This window comes from Pezoporus flaviventris, unplaced genomic scaffold (genome assembly GCF_033815535.1).
Source record: "Pezoporus flaviventris isolate CSIRO_AGI_PZ_B2104156 unplaced genomic scaffold, CSIRO_AGI_Pfla_v1 ptg000007l, whole genome shotgun sequence".
Lineage (NCBI taxonomy): Eukaryota > Metazoa > Chordata > Aves > Psittaciformes > Psittacidae > Pezoporus > Pezoporus flaviventris.
Window position 1 is genome coordinate 28,677,665 of NW_026892555.1, and position 19,750 is coordinate 28,697,414.

Genomic DNA, 19,750 nt, shown 5'->3' on the forward strand with positions numbered 1-19,750 from the left:
GCTTGTTTCTGCTTCTCTGCACCAGCTGTACAAGGGCTGCCCCAGAAAAGAGGACATGAACGTAACACCCAGGCAGTTCAAAATCCACATTGATTTGTCTTGCCCAGTAATTACATTAATATCTCTATGGCATGGTTACACAGTATAGCCAGTGGGGAAGAGAAGAAGAAAGACCTGGTGAAGGAAATAAAAGGACACAAGTCAGCAATGTAGCTTGAAGGATATGGAGGGAACTGCATATTGTTTCTTCATCAGCGCTTCAGATCTAGTCACTAGTTCAAGGAATTGAGAAAAATATTTAAAGAAATTACATTTTTATCAATAATTTTGGGCGATAATTGCAAGGTCACAAAGGCAGGAGTGGGCTATGCAGTCTACAGCATGTAAGAAGTGGAAGAAAGCAGTGACTGAAGGTCTGAAGATGTTAAGAAAAAGGGTTTGTACACTAGGATTGTTCCAGCCACATGGGATAACTGATGCCCCTCTAGCAGGTCCCCTGGAAGTGAACCAACCAAGTGAACCAACCAGCTTCCAACCAAGATATTAATAGTAAAGAAAGTAGCAGACATTTTTAAGAGTGAATGTTGCATAGTGATATAGGGTAGTATGTGCATAGTGATAAAGGACAGTTTGAAGAGACTTAGAAAACTGAGGATTAGATGTCTTTCCTAACATTAACACTGTACTAAATCAAAAGCTTTACTTTTCCTGAATCTGAAATAGATTTAGCTATACTACTGAGCCAATAGCCTTTGAAACAGAAAAGCCTTCTTATCAAAAAGGAAATAGTTTCTGAGTTTGCCTGAGGCATGTTTCCTTCTGCAAGATTTGAAAAGGTGGGAAAAGAAAGTGGAGACATCCTTCATCCGACTTAGTTTAAAACACATATATTACATTTTTGCATTTCAAATTATGACGTTTAAATTTTATTCTGTCTGTAATTTTCCTCTATGTAATGGATTTTGTTTTCTTCTCATTTTAAATACATCTGTATCTTGGTGCACCTGAATTATTCATTTAGCTCAAAATTAATTTCTGGAGTTCTAATTAATTATTATGCCTGTATTAAAAATTAACTTCAAGGTTATTTTTAAAATCCTTTTCTCTTATTTGTAAGATACCAACAGAGAGGGGAGATACACATAGCCATTAAAATCATTCATGAGGTTCAAAACGTATTTCATTTTTTTTCAGGTCCTCCAGGCTTCGCTTCTGATTGCCTGACAACTCAAAGCCATCCAGAGAAGCCTCAAAGAAAAACTATTACAGAAGTAAAAGGTAAAAGACTGTATGGGAATTGGACTCCTCGATGTCACAGCTCTGCGTCAGGACTGGCTCAGCTCAATTCCCTTGGGCTGCTGATTCTTTCAGACTAGCTGATGCTCCTGTAGTCATTCCCCCTTGCCTGTAGCCTTTCTGGTGGCACTTCTTGTAAGGCTGCTAGCCACAAGCCTGACACCACACATGGCATTTAGCATGCCATGGAACTCTGAATCTTTAATTCAACCTCCAGCTTCCTGGTAAGGGAGGTGGGAAAGGTCAACCACTTTAGCGTGTAATCCTTCCCTTCCTAAATGCAGGCAGCTGTGAAAAGAAGTCATACATTGATGAAGCATTTGTCATTCAAATTGAGCATTCTTCTGGACTCCTTCCAGCCTTAGGACCTGAACCCTCCCCGCAGGCCCTTGCCCAGACAGAAAACCAGGGAGAGAGAATCTGTACTTTCCCATCTGGGGTGGGTGGGAGGGAATGGGATGCAGTGTCTCTTCCACTAATTCCTGATCTCAGAGCAGACAATTTTCACCTTGAGAAATGTAATTCACATCCTGCACCACCACAGCTCTCACTCTGGACTATGACTTCAGCCCTTCTCCTTCCTGCTCTCCATGTTTTTCTGGTGTCTTTGTGAGTAATAATTAATCACTTAGCCTAAAGGCAAAGATGTTTTTCAAGCCTTTGCAAGAATCAACCATTTACCTCAGTGTGACAGAGTGGCAGTGGTACTGATTTTCCTTTCAATAATTCATCTTTTGGCTTTTTTTATTGTGAAAAGCTACTTTTGAGCATTAATGGCCACAATATGTTCAGATTCGCTACACTTGGCAGGTGGGCTATTAATTGAAATGAGCATTAGTGAATTTGGAAAATCTTTTTTACTCAGTTCCTCAGGCAGGTTTTGATTTGCCTCCAAATACTTGCTCTGTGGTCTGGCTAGACATTTGTAATGGCTCCTCTGTGGTAATGGCCTGGGTTTCTTGATGGGGTTTTTCAGTGTGTTTTTAAGGACCACTTCAGCCTCTTTACACACAATGCAGCACCATCTCTGTTCATATTTAGCAGTGAGAAATTGGTCCTTTATTTCCCAAAGCTAGCAATATGCCCTGAACTTTGCAGCAGCAAACTGAAATTGTGTAGTTATCACATTTTAATATGAAGAGTGCGAGCTCAGCTAGACTAAGTAATTTGTAGATTCCAGCATGATGCTTGTGACTGTCATTAGAAGCCAGTTTGCCAGTCTAGTAATTACATTCAGATGAGTTTGGGTCAAACTCACTTAACTGTATTGTTTCTCCTAGAAAATGAATACTGTGGTCCTATTGTTCTTGAGTGGCAGTTTAAAGATATTGATGAGGGATTGTATCACAGCAATTTTAAAGATTTTATTTAAGGTAGTTATGCAAAAAAATAGTTTATAGCTGAATGTAGATTGTCAGTATCTTCAATACTACAAACCAGTTTTCTGACTGAATCATTCATATGCAGATTTCTAATACTTGTGGAAAAAAAAAAATAAACCCAACTAATTTTTATGTGATTTTCTGAACCAGAATATTTCCTCAATCAGTTACAATCATTAGTTTTTATTTATTATTTTTGTTCTCTTTTCCAGCCATCATCTACAATCAATGCTGCACATGAATCGTTAGTCTTGCTTCTGTTTCCCATCAGCATGCTGAAAGTCTGATGGATGAAATTCAGTTTAAGGGTGCAAGTGTTTTCCTTTGTCTTATTCAGACCATTCCTAAAGATAAAAACCAAGTTAAGTGGTAAAAATAAACACCTTTTCCAGTAACAAGTCAAGACACAAAGAACAACCAAGTGCTCCTGCATAGCAATACTGCAGCACTGTCAGCTAAAATGCTGCCATGGACACCTGCGTGCTCTGTCTAAAAATAAATTGCTGGATTGTGTCACCAGAATTGATGAGCCTAAAGAATCTAATATCTCATGACAATAGGATTCCTGGGTGGAAAGCTGTGTATGGAAAAGTGCCAGGCAGATGTACTGCAGACCTCACTGTGCTCCCCTGTAGTTATGCTGCTGAAGAGTAATCGCAGCCAAGTCAAGGCATTCCAAGGCTGGCAAAGTCAGAAGCCACAGCCAAGACGCTGGAGCCCACCCCATGCTGGAGACTGGTTATTTACTAAGGCTGACTGTGGGTCCCGGCACTACTCAGCAGATACAGCAGCTCCTTTGGTCTTCTCTCCTTCCTCCTTGGTAAGAAGCATGGAAGTGGGCTTCCCTGATGGCAGCATCACAAGAAATGATTTTGTCCGTTTAATAAATTTCTGTCCTTTGGAGAAAGCCTAGGCCCAGCGCTTCTGTCAGAAGATAGCTTACTTGCACACAAGGCCTTGGCATTAACAGGGGGGCAGAACTAACAATGACCGTCTCAGATAAATTGGCCATGCTAGGAGCCATTCCTTTGACAGAACGATGTTACATGCCTCAACCATAATGTGTTTTGTCATTGATTTCAGAGATGCAGCATGTAGCCATCCAGGCTTTCACAGGATTTTTCTGGCCTGTAATAAAGTTCTATTAGGATATTTATTCTGTCCTCTTGATGGTGGCAGCTTCTTACTGATGTGCTCCTTGAATGGAAGCAATGCTTTCCTACCAGCCCCCATGCCTCCTTTAAACTCTCCTTCCTATCCCTAATGGCTTGATTTCCAAAGGTGATGGTATCCTCAGGTCATTTTGCTCCTTAAAGAAGTAGAGCTGCTCAGACCTTTTGAAAACCAGGCCAACAATGTACTTATAGAGGTGTAATTACTATCTTTGTAAGCAGCTTCAGGCAATGTCATAATACACTCTGTTAAGTGAGGACAAAGTCCACACTAGATGGATGAGAGGCTAGGAAGGATGCACGGCTGGCACATAGAAAGGAACACACATCAGTTTATTCCAAGTTTTTTCCAGTGTGCAGGGAGAGGGAGCTGAGGAAGGATGAGCTTCTCCCCTGTCTTAATGCAGATATAGAGAAAATTAAACCACACAAACTGGCATGGGTGAGGGACACTGGAAGGGCTTGTTTAAATCCACGGTACTTACTGCATTAGTTACCCATGGGAAATTTACACTTGTGTACTTTAAAGTTGCATTCTTTTTTATAATGGGTTTGCTTATACTATACACAAATGAGAATTAGGGGATATACCTCAACATATCTTCAAAAGATACTTCAGTTTCCCCAAACCACAGAAACCTGCAGGCTGAGAACTCAGATTTTCCCCCAGTTACTTAAACTTCTTTAATGAGTATTTCTACATGAATAAGATACGTGGAACTAGGACCACACTAGTATTATATAAAATGGGAATGGGAATGAATTTAGGGATTGCAGCAAATTGCAGAGCTGCCTGTTCCCACGCAGTTTGTGTATCCTGGGATAACACAGGTAAATTGACCTCTAAAGTTGCAGTTATAAGCACCTAAGCATATCTGATGGCTTGCTCTTGCCATGAGGGGGAAGTCTTGTTCTTTCTCCTCCTTTTCTTTCTCCTCTAACCCAGACCTCTTCCTAGCCAAAGACCCTGCTGTCTCACTTAGGGTAGCTCTGGAGCTTCATGAACTTGCCTGTAAGCTGATTCAACTCACTAACCCAGCAGAGAAAATATCAGGCAGCTGTTTTCTTCTGGGTCATGTTTCTGCTTGGTCAGTGAACAGCAGTGGTGAGTGAAGGGCTTCATTTATTCACAGGTAGCAGAACTGATAAAAAAGATGATGGGATTGCATGGCTGGGAAAAGGGCCTCCTCACTTTGGTGGAGGTGAGCTGCTGGCTTAGTGCATGCCATCCTAGGAAACTGAAACTGTGTCTAAATTTGAGCACCTAATAGTAAAACCACCTGCTTTGCAGAAGCGCAGCTGAGGCAAATACTTTGCTTTTGGAACCTAAGGCCTCCAGCAGCTTGTGTAAGCCCCACTGTCCCTCTGCCTGGCCCTGGTGCTCCTTCCTACACTGGCTGGCCAGGGTATTTCTATGCCTTCACTGGGAGCTGGGAGAACTGATCCAGCTGAAAAATAACTTCTGCATCCAGCTCACTTACAAAGACTCACACTGAAACCATGCGAGCCAGTGCAGGGGCTGAGCAGGGACAGACATAGGCAATTCCACTTCGGGTCAGAGGGAAGCTTGTACATGTCCAGCTCTCACAAGATGTTACAAGTCAAAGGGCTGTGACCTCCAGCAGCTCATACGCCTTTTGCTTCAGCTATTACTGTGTTAGCCTGCTGCCCTAACTACTACCACCAACAGCTGTTTGGGCAAAAGGTTAAAAGTGTGTGTGATTTTTCTTGGTTCTTCAAGGCGAAAAAAAAAAGAAATAGAAGTGCCTGAGATGGAGGGTGGGTCGCTACTGTGTATGAACATTATTCTTGTATTAGCTACATGATTATAACTGTGAAGTTGCGTAACACACACAGGCTGCCATGCAGGCTTGCAAGGTTTTGGCTGTCCTTCCTCTCCTGGTCCTTTATTCTGTATATTACATTCCTTTATTGCATTCTGGCTCATGTTAAACTGTAAGGCCCTTATTGCAGGGACTATGTCATTTATGTATCAGCGCAGTGCCTCAGATAATGGAGCTTTAGCAGTGATGGGGCCTCTGGGAGCGCCTGTCACAGAAATGGCAGGGGGGAATAGTTTCACTCTTGTGGAGTGCAGAATTAATCATATCTAGGAGGGCTTGATTTTCACTAGCCTTTTTGAAGGACTTCATCTTTGCCTCTTGCCTGCCCAGTTCCTTTCCCTCCATCTCTCCCATCTCTCTGCCTTTACAGACACACTCCTGCTCCATTTTGACTCCATGAATGATCGTTCCCCTTTTGTCAAGAGATCACAGGCTACCTCTTTTCCTTCATTCTGCACATCTCCTCTTTCCTTCCTGATCTTTGGCTGCATGCTGAATAGGGCTGCAAAAATAAAAAAAAAACAAGGAAAAAAAAAGGTTAATGAGCAAACCCCACTGCCCTAGATTTAAAAGAGAAATGTATAATAATTGTTTTCTTCCTAAACACAGAGGAAGACAAATTAAACCAAATCGTATTTGGACCTGGAAGGCAAAGGGGAGAGAGGAGGTGGGAGAGAAGAAAGGAAGAGGCAAAGGAGAGCCGCACCTTCTCCTTTGGAGCTGTCTTTGGCTTTGTTTGCATTTCAACAGGAGTGTAAGTTATGATGAGAATATAGATTGTTATGGTAATACCCTTTTTATTCCATATGTAGTGACCCTTGTTCAAAAGCAAGTATATGGTTTTGATTTAGCTTACACTTTTTTGGAAGTTTTTTAACTGATAAAATCCAAATAAACTTAAGTATCCAGAGGACTGGGAATATCTACAGTAGGTTTAAAGAGATACAAAGTTCCTCTGGGTTTCAGTGTACTGGCACGCTTTGTGTATCCCACTTCTCTTGGCAGCTCCTGCCAGCAAACCTGTTCCAGCGTGGGTCTCCAAGGGGCCACAGGTCCTGCCAGGGGCCTGCTCCAGCACAGGCTTCCCACAGAGTCACAGCCTCCTTTGGAAATCCCCCTGCTCCAGGGTGGGATCCTCCATGGGCTGCAGGTGGATCTGCTCCATCATGAACCTCCATGGGCGGCAGAGGCACAGCCTGCCTCACCATGGGCTGCACCATGGGCTGCAGGGGAATCTCTGCTCTGGAGCGTAGAGCACCTCCTGCCCTCCTTCTGCACTGACCTTGGGAACTGCAGAGCTGTATCTGTCACATATTCTCACTCCTTTCTTCAGCTGCAATCACTACTGCAGTTTTTTTCCCCTTCTTTAAAAAGTCTGGGAAAAACATCATCAGGTTGGCTACAGTGTGCCAGTACAGTGGCTTGTTAGGAATCAAGAAAAGCAACACCAACTTGGTGAAAATGACAACCATCAGCTGGATATCAGAAAAGCTGGCAGCTATGTAGTAGAATAATATGCATTTTGTTGAGGGGGCCATGTGGACAAACTAAGATGGGCTGGAGTCTGCTAGACTTGGACTGTGTTGCCCCATGAGGACAGAACTTGTTGGACCAAGAGTTTAAAGAAGGCTCAGAAGGAAAAATAAAAAAGCAGAAAAAAAAAAAAGAAATCAACAGAGGAACCCAACAGCTGGTGATGCTGAAAGATGAGATGAAGAAAGGCTCGGCTCTGAGGATTCATTGGGTGGATGTGTGCAGAGCCAATAAACGGAGCCAAAGATTTGGTGAAGATGAAAATGCTGATGGCACTGCTATATTTGGATTATTAAAAACTCCAACCAAAGAAACCTCTAGCACTTCCCTGCATAGGTAAACCCTTGCTTGGTAAACATCAAATGCAGATTCAGACTCAAATCTTGAGCCAGCCACTCATGTGACACCAGTGCTGCTGCAGAATGGAATATGGGGTTTGAACTTGTTCTCAGGAAGTAAGAAACTTACTGGGTGTTAGGTCAATCCTTACTTACATCTGGGTGGAAACTTACAGTAACTGTGCAATTTCCCTAAATAATCCCCAGAGATCGAATTTAGGCATTTCACCTTTGCAGCCTTTCCTGCCTTTGCTCCTACAGTGCTTTTCATGCGAAGCCTTTGCGCTTCCCTACACCATGTAAACTATGACTACTTCTTTCACTTAAAGACCTCGGTACAACATTAAAATCCCACCAATAACTATGCGGAGGTCCCTTTTGTCGTAATACCTGTCTTCATTAGTCACGGTCGCTTAAAGGGGGAACATAAAACAGGACGCTTGGATCCATGGGCATCCTCCTCCCCACGCTGCTCCCCGAAGCACCCTCGGCCGAGCAGCGGGGCCGCCCGTGTGCTATCCCGGAGGGCGGTGGCCTCACGGAGCCGCTGCAGCCGCGGAGCGAGGGGATGCGGTGCCAGCACTGCCCGCGCAGCCTCCGCAGAGGCGCGCTGCGGTGCGCAGGGGCTGGCAGGCCCAGGCTGCCCGCGCTGCCGCATCATTCACCTCTCGGTGCCGCGCACGGGGACATGCGCAATGCTGCGCGCCTGTCCGCGCAGCGCTCCGCGGCCGCGCGCCGCCCAACCCAGCTCCGCCGCTTCCCTCTGACCCTCCTGCCGGGCGGAGGAGGGGAGGGATCGCGGTGGGGAGGAGGAGGAGGAGGAGGGAGTGAGGGAGGGGAGGGGAGAGGAGAGGAGAGGAGAGCAGAGCAGAACAGAACAGATCAGAACAGAACAGAGCAGAGCAGAGCAGAACAGAGGAGAAGAGGAGGGAAGAAGAGACGCGCTGCAACTTGCTGCTGCTCCTCCCTTCCTCCATCCCCTCCTTCCCTCCCCGCGCCGGTGCCCGGCCCCTGCGGGCTGCACTCCCCGGGCCGCGCTCCGCGGGAGGCGGCATCCTCGGGGGCGCCCCTCCGCGGGGCTGGCGCCTGTCGGTGAGTTGGGGGCGGTGCGAGAAGTTGCTGTGCCTGTGTTTTGGGGGGTGGAGGGAGAAATGTGTGCGTATTGCGGGGTGCTGTCGCTGCGGGCGCGGGTCGCTGCGCGGCTGCGGGAGGGCGGTGGAGGAACCGCCGCAGGGCTGCGAGGCTGTTCTGTCTGGCCGCGTTCCGTGCTGCGCGTTATGTGGTGACTGGGAGAGTAATTCGGCACGGTCATAGGTGCGGGGCAGGGTCGTGTGAAGCATCCCCCGGCGGTAGGATTCCCCCGTGGGCGAGCCCCGCGTTTTCATTCACATGCTATTGCATGGTGACAGACTCCAGTTTGTCAGTGGCATCTGCTCTTGGTCTTGGAAACTCTTCTAAGAGGAAGGGATCACCAGAGGAGAGCAAGAGGCTGCTTTTCAAAGCTCACAAATGAGTCCGGACACCCCATTTGCCGTGTGTGCTGCTCGGTTTGGAGCATTTGCTTCCCTTAGTGCTTCTAGGATGGGAAAGGAAGAAAGCTGGCAAACGGTCATCCCAAGAAAGTTGTGTAGCTTGAGATGTTACGTACGCTAATGGAGCCTATTATCTACATAAACAAACATAGTGATTTATAGGTGTCTGAACTATAATGCTTTGAACGATAGAGCTCTTTAACCTTTCTTTCTAATCTGTCTCTCAGAGATTTGGGTTTAAGGAGAGTAATACATCATCTGTGGTGCTGAATACTTGAGTTGATTACATTTGTAAAAGGAAACAATGCCTTTGAAATAATACTGAGCCATTAAGTAATAAATGCAGAAAAAGAGTGAGAAAGAGCAAAGCTAAGATTCTGGCAGAAAGTATTTCCTCGCCTTCCTAGCAGTCATGCTCGATTGACTTTTATCCAGCGTTCTTATTTTATTAAATTGTATGTCAAAAATGTAAGTGTGCCTTGTGAAACCAGAAGCAAATCCTCCTCAGTCCTCTCAAAGTCTGTCTGTGTTGCAGTTAAATGATTGGAGCAGTGTCTGTTAAGAGCATCTGCAGAAATGAGCTCTGCTAAAGATACCCAGTAAGTAAATGGAAGTACATTTTCATTGTATTTGCTTCTCTTAGACCATACAGTAGCAGAAACGTCAAATTTCAGGGTTTCTTATTTTACATCTTTAACAATTTTGCCCTGATAAATATACCTATATGTGAGGTGTGCAGCTTCATCATAGCAAAAGTGCCTCTCCTTACTGGATAAGTGATTAATTCAGGTGTTAACTTATTCAACAAGGGCCAAATTCTGTGGCCTGTGAAGCATCTCCTGTAACGGGTGTCTCCTGCCCTCAGGGGAAGAGGAAACAGCGAGTACAGTATGGACAATATCTTGCAGGCCTGAAGTACAGGAGCAATTTTATCTTTAACCGGTGTCTCAATACAGGATTTTATTAACATAAAATCAGTATTCAGGTCAGCAATGGGGATCTGCAACTTTCGAATGAGAAGCTGATCTGAAGGCAACACATTGCTCAGATGAGTAAAGGTTGTGGGGTATGACACTGAGCAAGTTCACCTATCTTTTGTTCTGGTCCTTTTATGAAATGTCATTTAATGAGGAGAAGAAATAGGTAATCCATTGCATTTTAAGGCACGGTGCTCCTGGTAAGGCTTATTGCCAGGCATTTGAACATGTATGTGGCTTTAGATCATGTATTGTATACAGATTACTGCTACTAGATAACTTAAGCTTTAAATTTATTCTACTGTTAAAGTTATATTGATCAGAAAGTGGCAACTGGATTTCAAGTCCTAGCAAGAAAATCTAGAGCTAATTTATATTTTAAGAAGCACTGTTCTGACCAATCCACCAGAAATGCAGCTGAGTTCTTCTTACCGGCTATGCTGTGGCATTTAGTTAAGGAGCACTCTTTCCTGGGGCTTTGTGGACTTCATGACACACAAAGGAGTTAAATTTGTTTATCAGCTCATTGATGCCCGTGGTAAAGTGCTGTAGAGTTCAATAGCTGGAACAGAGGATGGTCTTTTTCTGTCCATTAAGGACAGGGATGGAGAATGGAGGGGTTTTTACAAAGTGGTTCCAACACTATTTCATTTGTAACTGCAAAACATAAGAATAAGATTAATAGACCAGAAAGGCTTGAAAACATTATTTAACACTTGATTGAAACAATGAATCATTCAAATACAATTACCTAGGCTGCTGTAGTGATGCCTCTGCTTCTAGGTGTCGAGAAAGGACCAGATTTTGAGTGCGGGGTACTAGGTAGCTCAGCCTAGGATGGTGGTGGGAGGGCAGGAGTCCTGCCCTCACCTGCAGGTTTCCAGAGTGGGACTGAGAGCCCCTTCCCAAGTTTGAGTGTATGCTGAATGAGTGGCAGCTGCTGGCCCAAGCCCTGCCTGGAGCTAGCAGGGAAGGTGCGTTGGATGGGGTCCTGGTTGTACAGCCTGTAGCTTGCAGACAAGCTGCCTGGCTGCTTGCAGCCCATCTCTGCATCCCAAGGTTGCAGGTCTTATACTGTGTGTAACGATGCCAAAAAGCTTTTGTTCTGGTGGGGAAAGAAGTTCAGGATGGCTTCTTTTGTAGGAAAATGGTGCATTTATAAATGTCTGTATGATCAGATGCTGCTTACGTTGGTTGAAACATGGAAAGGGTGAGCAGGGCACACTCTTGCATATACTACTGCTAGTAAAAAACTCTAGACTTGAAACTACTGTGCACTCATGTAGGCTCTTGGAGGCCCTGTAAAATCCAGGTGAGGAAGTTGAAGCCTGCTGGTCTGCCTGCGAACTTAACTGAAAGGAATGAATATGTCCTTAGTTGCTGTTCCCCCATCTCCATCCTGGTATCCCTCATGCTCTGAATTGCTGTGCCATTCCATGACTCCTCTGTAGGTGTCTCATGGGTATGTGTGCTGCATCCAGTTCGTCTTCCCCCTGGCCCTTCACCTCCCAGAAAACAAAGGTTTTGCAACCTCCAAAGGTTGCTCCTCCAAAGGTACACCAAGCACAGCTGTCAGGTGAAGATGATGAGTGATGAGAGGCATTCCCTTGCTTCCTGGATGTGATATAACCAAGTTGTAATTAAAGCAGTGGTGGTAGATTATTAGGGCAGATAAACACTGCCTTGTTACAGCCCTCTTGGGTCATATGTAAGCAGGATTAGTTTAGAAAGGATGAATGAATAGTCAGTGTGAAGGATAAAGATCAGGATTGTTAATAACTCTGGAAGTCTTCTGTGGGAAAGTGTAAACTCACAAGGAAAGATAGTGTCCATAAATGTAATTTAAATATTTACATAACTTGAGGATAAAAATTTGATATTAAAAGCATGCAATTACCAAGTCATGTTTGGGTTCCTGTCAGAGTTCACTAGGACTTGTACTGCTGTGGTTGGTTGGTGGTGGGCTATATTTTTACGTAATGCTTCGCTACCAGCAGCAAAGAGTTCTTCTTTACCACCGCCTATGAAAAAAATCTGATGGTTCTTGTTTAAGTGCAGGTATAAAAAAAAAACACCAACCCACAGAAATTTCAGAGACTACATTTGCTTAAACTCTTCTGCTTCAGGTTGGGTTAACTCTTCAGGCATTCCTGCCTAAAGCAGCGTACCAGTGGCTGTAGGGGGCATGGTGATTCGTCATTCACTTACAGTTTGTGGCTGTTGATACAGGTGCAGTGTGAGAAAGAATGACTCCAGGTAGGAAAGGGTGGTTTCCACTCCCGTAAATAACTGGGATTTATTGGAATTGTTTCTCTGCTGATCCTTGATTTCATAATTCTCACAGAAGTTTCTTTTGTCCTTTTCCAGCTCTCAGAATGTGATAAAACCCTTGAAAAAAGGTGTGTGCTTTCATGTAAATACGATGAGGATGAGCCTTTGAAAACATATCTAAGCTGATGTTGATGAATAAACAAACTTGGCCAGAGTAAATCTTTTCATCTAACTTCAAGAGCCACACAGTAATGAAGTAAATATAGATGTACTTAATGGGCTTCTTTCATCCCAGCACATAAAAAACCCTCTAAAGTAATGCAAACAAATCTAAAATGGATTTCTAAGTGGCTGGGTTTTGGTTGGTTTTTGTTTATTGGTACTGAAGCAGTTTAGCCAGGCTAGAGTGGGAGTGGAGCTATAGAAGTGCTGACGTGAGGGGTAGCCTAAATGGGAGGGGACAGAGTGTGTGAGAGACCTGACTCTTCTGCAGTTCTGCAAAAAAGGCAGAAAGTGCTCATTCTGCATGTTTAGAACAAGTTATTTGAAGAGCTTCTCCCCAGACTTGTCTCTTTAAAAGGCAGCTTGCAGATGAGACTTCAAGAGGCAGGGGGCTTGCTCTGCAGGGTACGTCCAGGCAGTGCACTAGCCTGGTTTCCAGGTCACAATGTACCTGAATTTGGTGTTAAAGGTGGCCTCGGAACCATTGTGACACGTGCTATAGACTCAGTCATTGAAGTATGACTGCAGCAGGGGTTTTGATTTTGGCAGCCTCTTGTCGGTTGGAATCTGTGGTAAAGAGGATGTCAAGGAATGGTTCTGCAGATCTCGATGGTCACTGTATGACAGCAGATTTGGTTTCATTTCAAGATTTGCAGGATGGCCGATTTCAATGACGGCATTTGTAAATAGATTAACAACTTCTCGTGGAAAGAGTGCCTAGCAAATACAACTGTTTGGTCTTCCTGTCCTTGCTTTATGAAGACCAAGGTGTAATGTTTGCATTTCCTGTATGACAGAAAGAGTCTTTGGATCTTCTCTTTAAAAACACAGTTATGAAACAATTTTACTTTAAAGACAAGTGGTTTGTTTTGAAAAGGATAACCCTTGTGTTGAGGGGGGAAAAAAGTCAAAACCAAACCATAATGTGGTCTTGTCTTAACAGGAAAAGTTCAGGTCCATTTCGTTCTGTGTGGAATAAAATTCCGTTCAAAGCTGGTCAATATTAGACTACTTAGACAACTGTGTCAGCATAATTACAGAATTTCTTTGGTATGAGCTTTTTCTTTGCAGAGATCTTGATAAGTAGGAAATACTTTAAAAAATGGTTTCTGTGAGTGTTGGAGGAATTTTGTGGAAGAGCTATAAATCCAGGAGGCTGTTGTACTTTAAAAAACGTAACAGTGATTTACTAACACCCAGATTCAACTCACTATTTGACTCCTCAAATAGTCAGACATCCAGTTTAGCTCACATCTGGTTGTGTTGTGCCATGTGTGTAGAAGTGAAACATATTAAAAACTGTTAAGCTTTGGATGCGTTCATGTGGGGATTTACTCATAAATAATTGATAACCCCCTGAAACAAAATCTCTTCATTACTCGGTGGATTGCTCACCTCTTCCCTCCCATGCTCATTGTTCTTGCAGGCAGGGGGAAGAAGGAGGCGCTGCTTTAATGAAGGTGTACGTCAGCCTCTGCTGCTTCTTTCAAAAGGTCATCTACTAAACAGCAGCGATGAAATGCTTGACAAAAGATAAACATTTTATTGTCTTATGGAGATATGTGGCATTCCAGTGTTTTAGCGGAACCACTTAGCTGCTGTGTTTAAGACTTTTTTTCATCTTGGCACAGAAGCAGTGATGAATTATTAGATCAATGAATGGTTGTGTCTGGTGCACTGCAGGACATGACGTCAAATTAAGGGTTGTTTGATGTGCAGTACCAATTAGAACTGAAATATTTGGGCTTGATCTGTCAAGATTTTACCGCTGTTAAGCAGCTCAGACTGTTGACTGCAATGGAACAAGTCTTTGCGAACACTGGTTTCCCATTTGAGCAAGGGTTTGTGTGATTTGAGCTCCTGTTTACCAGACATTGAAGCACAGTGGTGGGTTTCGTTTCCTGGAAAAAAACAAAAGGGTTGTTCTATCCACTGACTTAATGTGTATCTGAGTTGATCTAACAAAATCTCATTTTAAGGGAAAAAGTGTCTTAGTGAAACATTAGTTCATCTGACTGATGACTTGATTGCTATAGAGTTATTAGCCAAGTTCTGTAACAGTCTTTAAAGGCTTTAATAGTCCTAACTATTGCTAATGCACAGGAAATGTTCAAATCGCATCATTGAGAGAGCACCCTAACAAATCTTACAGCTATTTTAATGTGAGGTTTCATATGTTGCTCTTTTTTAATTGAAAGGTGAATGCTATAAAGGCTTCATCAATCTGCTATTTCCAGATGACAGCATTTTTGATGGAGTAAGTTCCAGCATGCCGATCCTAGCTTTCAGCTTCAGTGTCACAGCTCAAACTTTTCCTTTTCCACTTGGCTGAAGTGTGTATCTGTGGTGGTGTCTGGATTTGTGTCTTCCAAAAAAAAAAACCAAAACACAAAAACTGGTGTCAATCAAATAAAATGAGAATAAAAATTCTGAAATAATAATAGCCCTCTGGCTGATACTGGAGAAAACAGGGCCTTCACTCCTCCTGCTAGAAACCAAAGATTAAGCTTGCTTATAAAGGATTAACAGAGCTCTCTTCTGTTAATTCGTAATGGTGTAGTCAAAATGCTTGATTTTACATCAGTGGAAAATCCATTATCAATCAATGGGAATTTTGCAGCTGAAGCCAAAAGGATTAGAGACTCGTCATTTGGAAGTGACTGAAGGAAAGAAAGACCTGGATATGCTTTTTGTCACATGGTTGTGAGCCACCACCAGGCCGTGGCCACAAAAAATGGCACAGGAGAATCTTCAGTTGCCTCAGGCAGGCTATTTCCAGAGATGTATGAAAGGGCTGGTGCCACTCTGTGGAGAAACCTTACCTGGTGTTCTGAGAGGGAGGAGGGAGTTGTTACTTGTGTCCAAGCAAAATTGCGTCAAAGGGGAAGAAATACACAGAGAGTGATGAACTGGAGCCCTCTTCTAGGAATGGTACCATGGTAGGGGAGAGTTGGTGAGGAGATCAGATGTGCAATGGGAGCAGGGGTTAGGAAGAACAGTGGAAGAGGGGTGCAGATTTGGTGTTGAGGGCTGCAGAGGAGCACTGGTGCCTACACCACAGTCATACCTGCTGCCATATAGGCACATTGGTTCAGGGGACTGGAGCGTGAAGGAGATGCAGGAAGAAATTGCTAAAGAATTTGCTAATGATGTCCTAATGAATTGCATTGACTGCAGAAGTTTCTTCCTTAAATAAATAATAGCTACTTTTCCTTCTAGTACAGTGCAGAGACCAGCATTCAGACTGCTAGAGCCTATATACTGTAAGAAAACCTGGGGTTCCAGGCTTACTTTGTGAGGAATATTCATCAAGCACATTCTGAAATATATATATATATTTTTTTTTTTTAATGATGTCAGCTCAGCTTTAAGCTTAGCTTAAAAGTAGCTCTGGTCCAGAGCCTAGTTACAGAGAAAAGCATGATCTCTGTGACCTCTGTTGCAGTGTTTGGTAGGTACTTTTCTGGGGACAGAAGCTAATACATCACAAGAAGCTATTCAGAGTAAAAATTACTTTTTACAATGATTTGGTAAATGTAAATGTATTGTTTTGATCTGTTAGGATAGGCAAGATTGGGTCGTTTAGTTTGGTAATACAAGGATGCAATTAATTTCATTTTCGTTTACTCTTGTTAAATGCAAAATAAGCACAAATCATGGAAGGTTGGGCTCTCTTGTTTGTAGCTTTATCATTTATTAATCTAACACATTAGATGAGAGGCTTTATAGATTTGCTTGCCTAACGAAGAAGAAGAAAATACAGAAAGGACAAACTAGATATCTATATTGTCTCACACTGTCATGAAACCCACTTTCAGGTACAGTCAAATACCGCCTCATTTTCAGTTCACTTTGTAACAAAGGACACTGCTTTTCCACTCAGAAAGGTAAGTTATGACTTAATGCTTAAAGAGTCTGAACAAGGTCATATTTGGATAGGCAAGGTCACTTGCGTAGTTCCTCCATCTCACACTATTCATGTAGGGGTATAACGCTGTAATGGGGTAGGCAAAATAAACTGTGTACATGCATGCTGTAAAAATGTATGTCTTGGCAATCTTAATTGACTATTCTGGTTGCAGGAGGAACTGTGCCTTCCCCTAATTTAGCCTTTCAGAAAATGGTGTTGGTCTACTACAGGCAGTGGTGCAGTAGCAGCCCAGTGGGGATGGAAGTGCTGTTCTTTCTTACCTTTATGTAGCTGGGGCATATTTGAAAATTGGGGATTTCTCTCCATCTCTGCAGCTCCAAGAAGCCCTGACACTGCCAGCCATGGATTAGTGAAATAAATCCTTCACGTTCACAACGAAGTGGAAAGCATAAAGAGCATTTTTTGCCTTTTTCCCCTCTTTTTAATGTGTCATTTGCTAGCTGGCGCAATGACCTCCGTTTTGTGACTCCTATGATATAACATGTTGCAGAGCTTTTCTGTGTGGATTAATTAATCACTCAAGGGAGTAGTAGCATGTGACACTATGCATGTGGACTTGAGGTAAACAGTTACCTACAGACCACCTATAATGAATCTGTTGTCTGTTATTCAAATGTTGTCTGTTAATGCAGTTTGATTATTCTACTGTGATTTTTCTTTCCCTTTTGTTTTATCTGTTTTCGTAGCTATGTCCTTGGGGGTCAAATGGGACGCGTACACAAAGTCACCTGCTGGTGTTGCCAGTGTAGCTGAATTTGGAAAAAAAATATTCCCGGCTATTTAGTACATGAAGTTTGCCAAGGCACTGGGAGGTGGTTTTATGCTAGTTACGTAGAGGTGCAACAGTTTTCCACAATATGTTAGTGGACAGTTTGTCAAATCTTTTAAATTGTTCCAGTCAATTATATTGACTGAAGTAAAAGCAAGTTTTTCCCCCCATTCTTAACATGAAGATTTACTATCAAACTCTTGAGTTACATTTCAGTATCAGTTGTGTATTTTAATTTGTGTAGTGAACCTTGAAGCCCTTACTCACTTGTGACTCCATCTTTAATTTTGCCTAAGAAGTCCGTCTTATTTCTGGAGAGCAAATACACCAGGAATCAATTAGCATTAACAGTCAGGTAAATGGCAGGGAAAGAAGTGATGACTGGGTCTGGTGTGGGGTTTGACCAGTTACAGTGAATTGACAGATGGTGGTTCACAGGTGATCCTGTTATGTTCCTCAGCAGGTTTGGTGAAAATCAGCCCTAGAGAAGTACTGGAAAAAGCATGCTAGCAAAGGGGCAGATAGCAAATAATTCAGCATTTGTGTGTTTCCCATTTATTTGGAGCTGAGGCATAGCATGCACACATAGCATGGTGGGATTGGTTCCAGGCAGGCACATCAGCACGTGTTGCTGGCCTGGGAGGAGAAGCCTGGACTGCAGAACAAATGGTGGGACCCCAAGACTTTTACAGGGTGGCCTTGATGGACCCAGCTGGCCATGCCCTGGTTTACAGAACCTGCAGAGATGCTGGCAGGGTAGGGCAGGGGCCAGACCATGGAGTGGTGGGGGTCTGCACTTAGGGAGCAGTTTTAGGGGTTTTCTGGAGGCAGGCAACCTAGGGATTTCATCCACAGCTGTGGACCACAGAGCCTGGAAGTGCTGGAGTCACCTGGCACCATGGGATGTGGCCTCATGCAGAAAAGAGGTAGCCTGAGAAACTGGTTGTAGCTGCTCCAGGATGCCAAAGCCCTGAAGGCTTGGAATTCATTGTTGACAGTCTGGGAACCTGGAAACCCTTGATTGATTTTTTTGTTGCTTCTTAGCTCTCCCAGCTGTGGGAATTACTGAAATACTAATTCTTGGACAGTGGCGAAATTAGCATGAGTTGTCAGTTTTAATCAGCAGTAAATAATATTTTGTTCAGGAAACACAGTAACCAAGAAAACTTGTTTCACTTTGTTTTCAGAACTAGGCAGAAATTATATGTTGCAGTGCTGTATTTCCCTGAGAAGGAGAATTTCAGTTTGCAGTTTCTGTGTTCCACCAGCCATGAAGTGTGCCCTGCTCCACAGAGCAGTTTTCTTTTCTATATCAAGTACTAGCCTGTATAATCAATTACACTGATGCTTAAAAAAAAGAAACGGCTTTGAACAGAAAAGGCTTCCTTTCACTGGAGTCAAGGAATAAAAAAACCTCAACAACAGAACCCCTCAGGAATCGCTGTGCTTAACCTCTCTGTCAGTAGGTAGTAATCGATGTTCTGAGGTATAACTCTGAAATGTTAGTGTTCATCATATAATAAAAATCATGCTCCCTGCAGCTCATCGTCAGCTGGTAGTTAGACTGAATTAATAAAAGAAGAAGTGTGAAGATTGCTGTAGGTAAATGACCACTATTGAGAGATTTAAACCCTTAGCTACCTGGTTTTATTACACTTCAGCGCCTGTGGTATCTGTATCAGCCTGATTTTATGCAGAGAGGCACAAGCTCTTGCAAACAAATTAGTGCTGCTAAGTCACTCATATGCTGAAGAACGAGGTTTTGGTGGCAGGGGGAAGTGCAGTGCTGGTTTCCCTTCCTGCAACTGGTGTTTCTGCATAGCAGTGGAGAACTGCCTGAAGCCATGCACTGCGAACTTGAACTTGCCTTTTCCTCACTTTCCTGTGTGATCTTCTCTAGTGGATCTGAAAACAGTAGGTTCCCTCTGAACATCAGGAAACACTTTTTCACTGTGAGGGTCACCAAGCACTGGCATGGGTTGCAAAGGGAGGTTGTGGAGTCTCTGTCCTTGGAGATACCCCAAAAACATGTGGACATGGTCCTGGGCAAGTGGCTTTTGGTGGTCCTGCTTGAGCAGGGGGATGGACCAGATGACCTCCAGAGGTCCCTTCCAACATCAACCATCCTGTGATGGTTGGTAGGTGCACCTCTGTGCCCCCTTCTTTGCAGACAGACTTCTTCTAGGAGCACGTGTTCTAAACTAACAGCTTCCTAGTTTGTTCTTTAAAAGTCTGAAAAAGACTGTCCATCTCACTGAAGAAGAGGGATAGTGACATGTTCTTGGTACCTTACGTCTACTTCTCAGGTCACACTCCCTTTTTCACCTTCAGTTTTTAAAACAAAATATCTCTTACATGGTCTCCTGTAAAGCAGCAATGCAATATTGGGCGTTGTCTCCTGTTCCTGCAGGGTGTATACAAAAGAGCAGTCTTTTCATCTCTGTTCTAATCACTTATGTGAAAAATAAGGAAAAATCTCTTTC

The 19,750-nt window shown here is 43.5% G+C and overlaps 1 protein-coding gene and 1 long non-coding RNA gene across 4 annotated transcripts in view; one reads left to right on the forward strand and one right to left on the reverse strand.

The window, feature by feature from the left end:
- Positions 1-1,748: 1,748 nt before the first annotated feature.
- Positions 1,749-8,015, reverse strand: LOC133266715 (uncharacterized). 2 transcript variants are annotated; one of them, XR_009742493.1, is made up of 3 exons: positions 7,956-8,015; positions 3,062-6,196; positions 1,749-3,022 (listed from the first exon to the last, which is right to left on the reverse strand). It is a non-coding gene; the product is annotated as an uncharacterized LOC133266715 (long non-coding RNA). The 2 variants fall into 2 exon arrangements; XR_009742494.1 differs by having other exon boundaries at positions 7,921-8,015.
- A 465-nt stretch (positions 8,016-8,480) lies between these two features.
- The window catches only part of PAG1 (phosphoprotein membrane anchor with glycosphingolipid microdomains 1), a 111,797-nt gene continuing 100,527 nt past the window's right edge, over positions 8,481-19,750 (forward strand). For both annotated transcript variants that reach the window (XM_061448214.1, XM_061448212.1), the window contains exon 1: positions 8,481-8,657. The gene's annotated coding sequence lies outside the window, so the exon portion shown is untranslated. The remainder of the gene's footprint in view (positions 8,658-19,750) is intronic.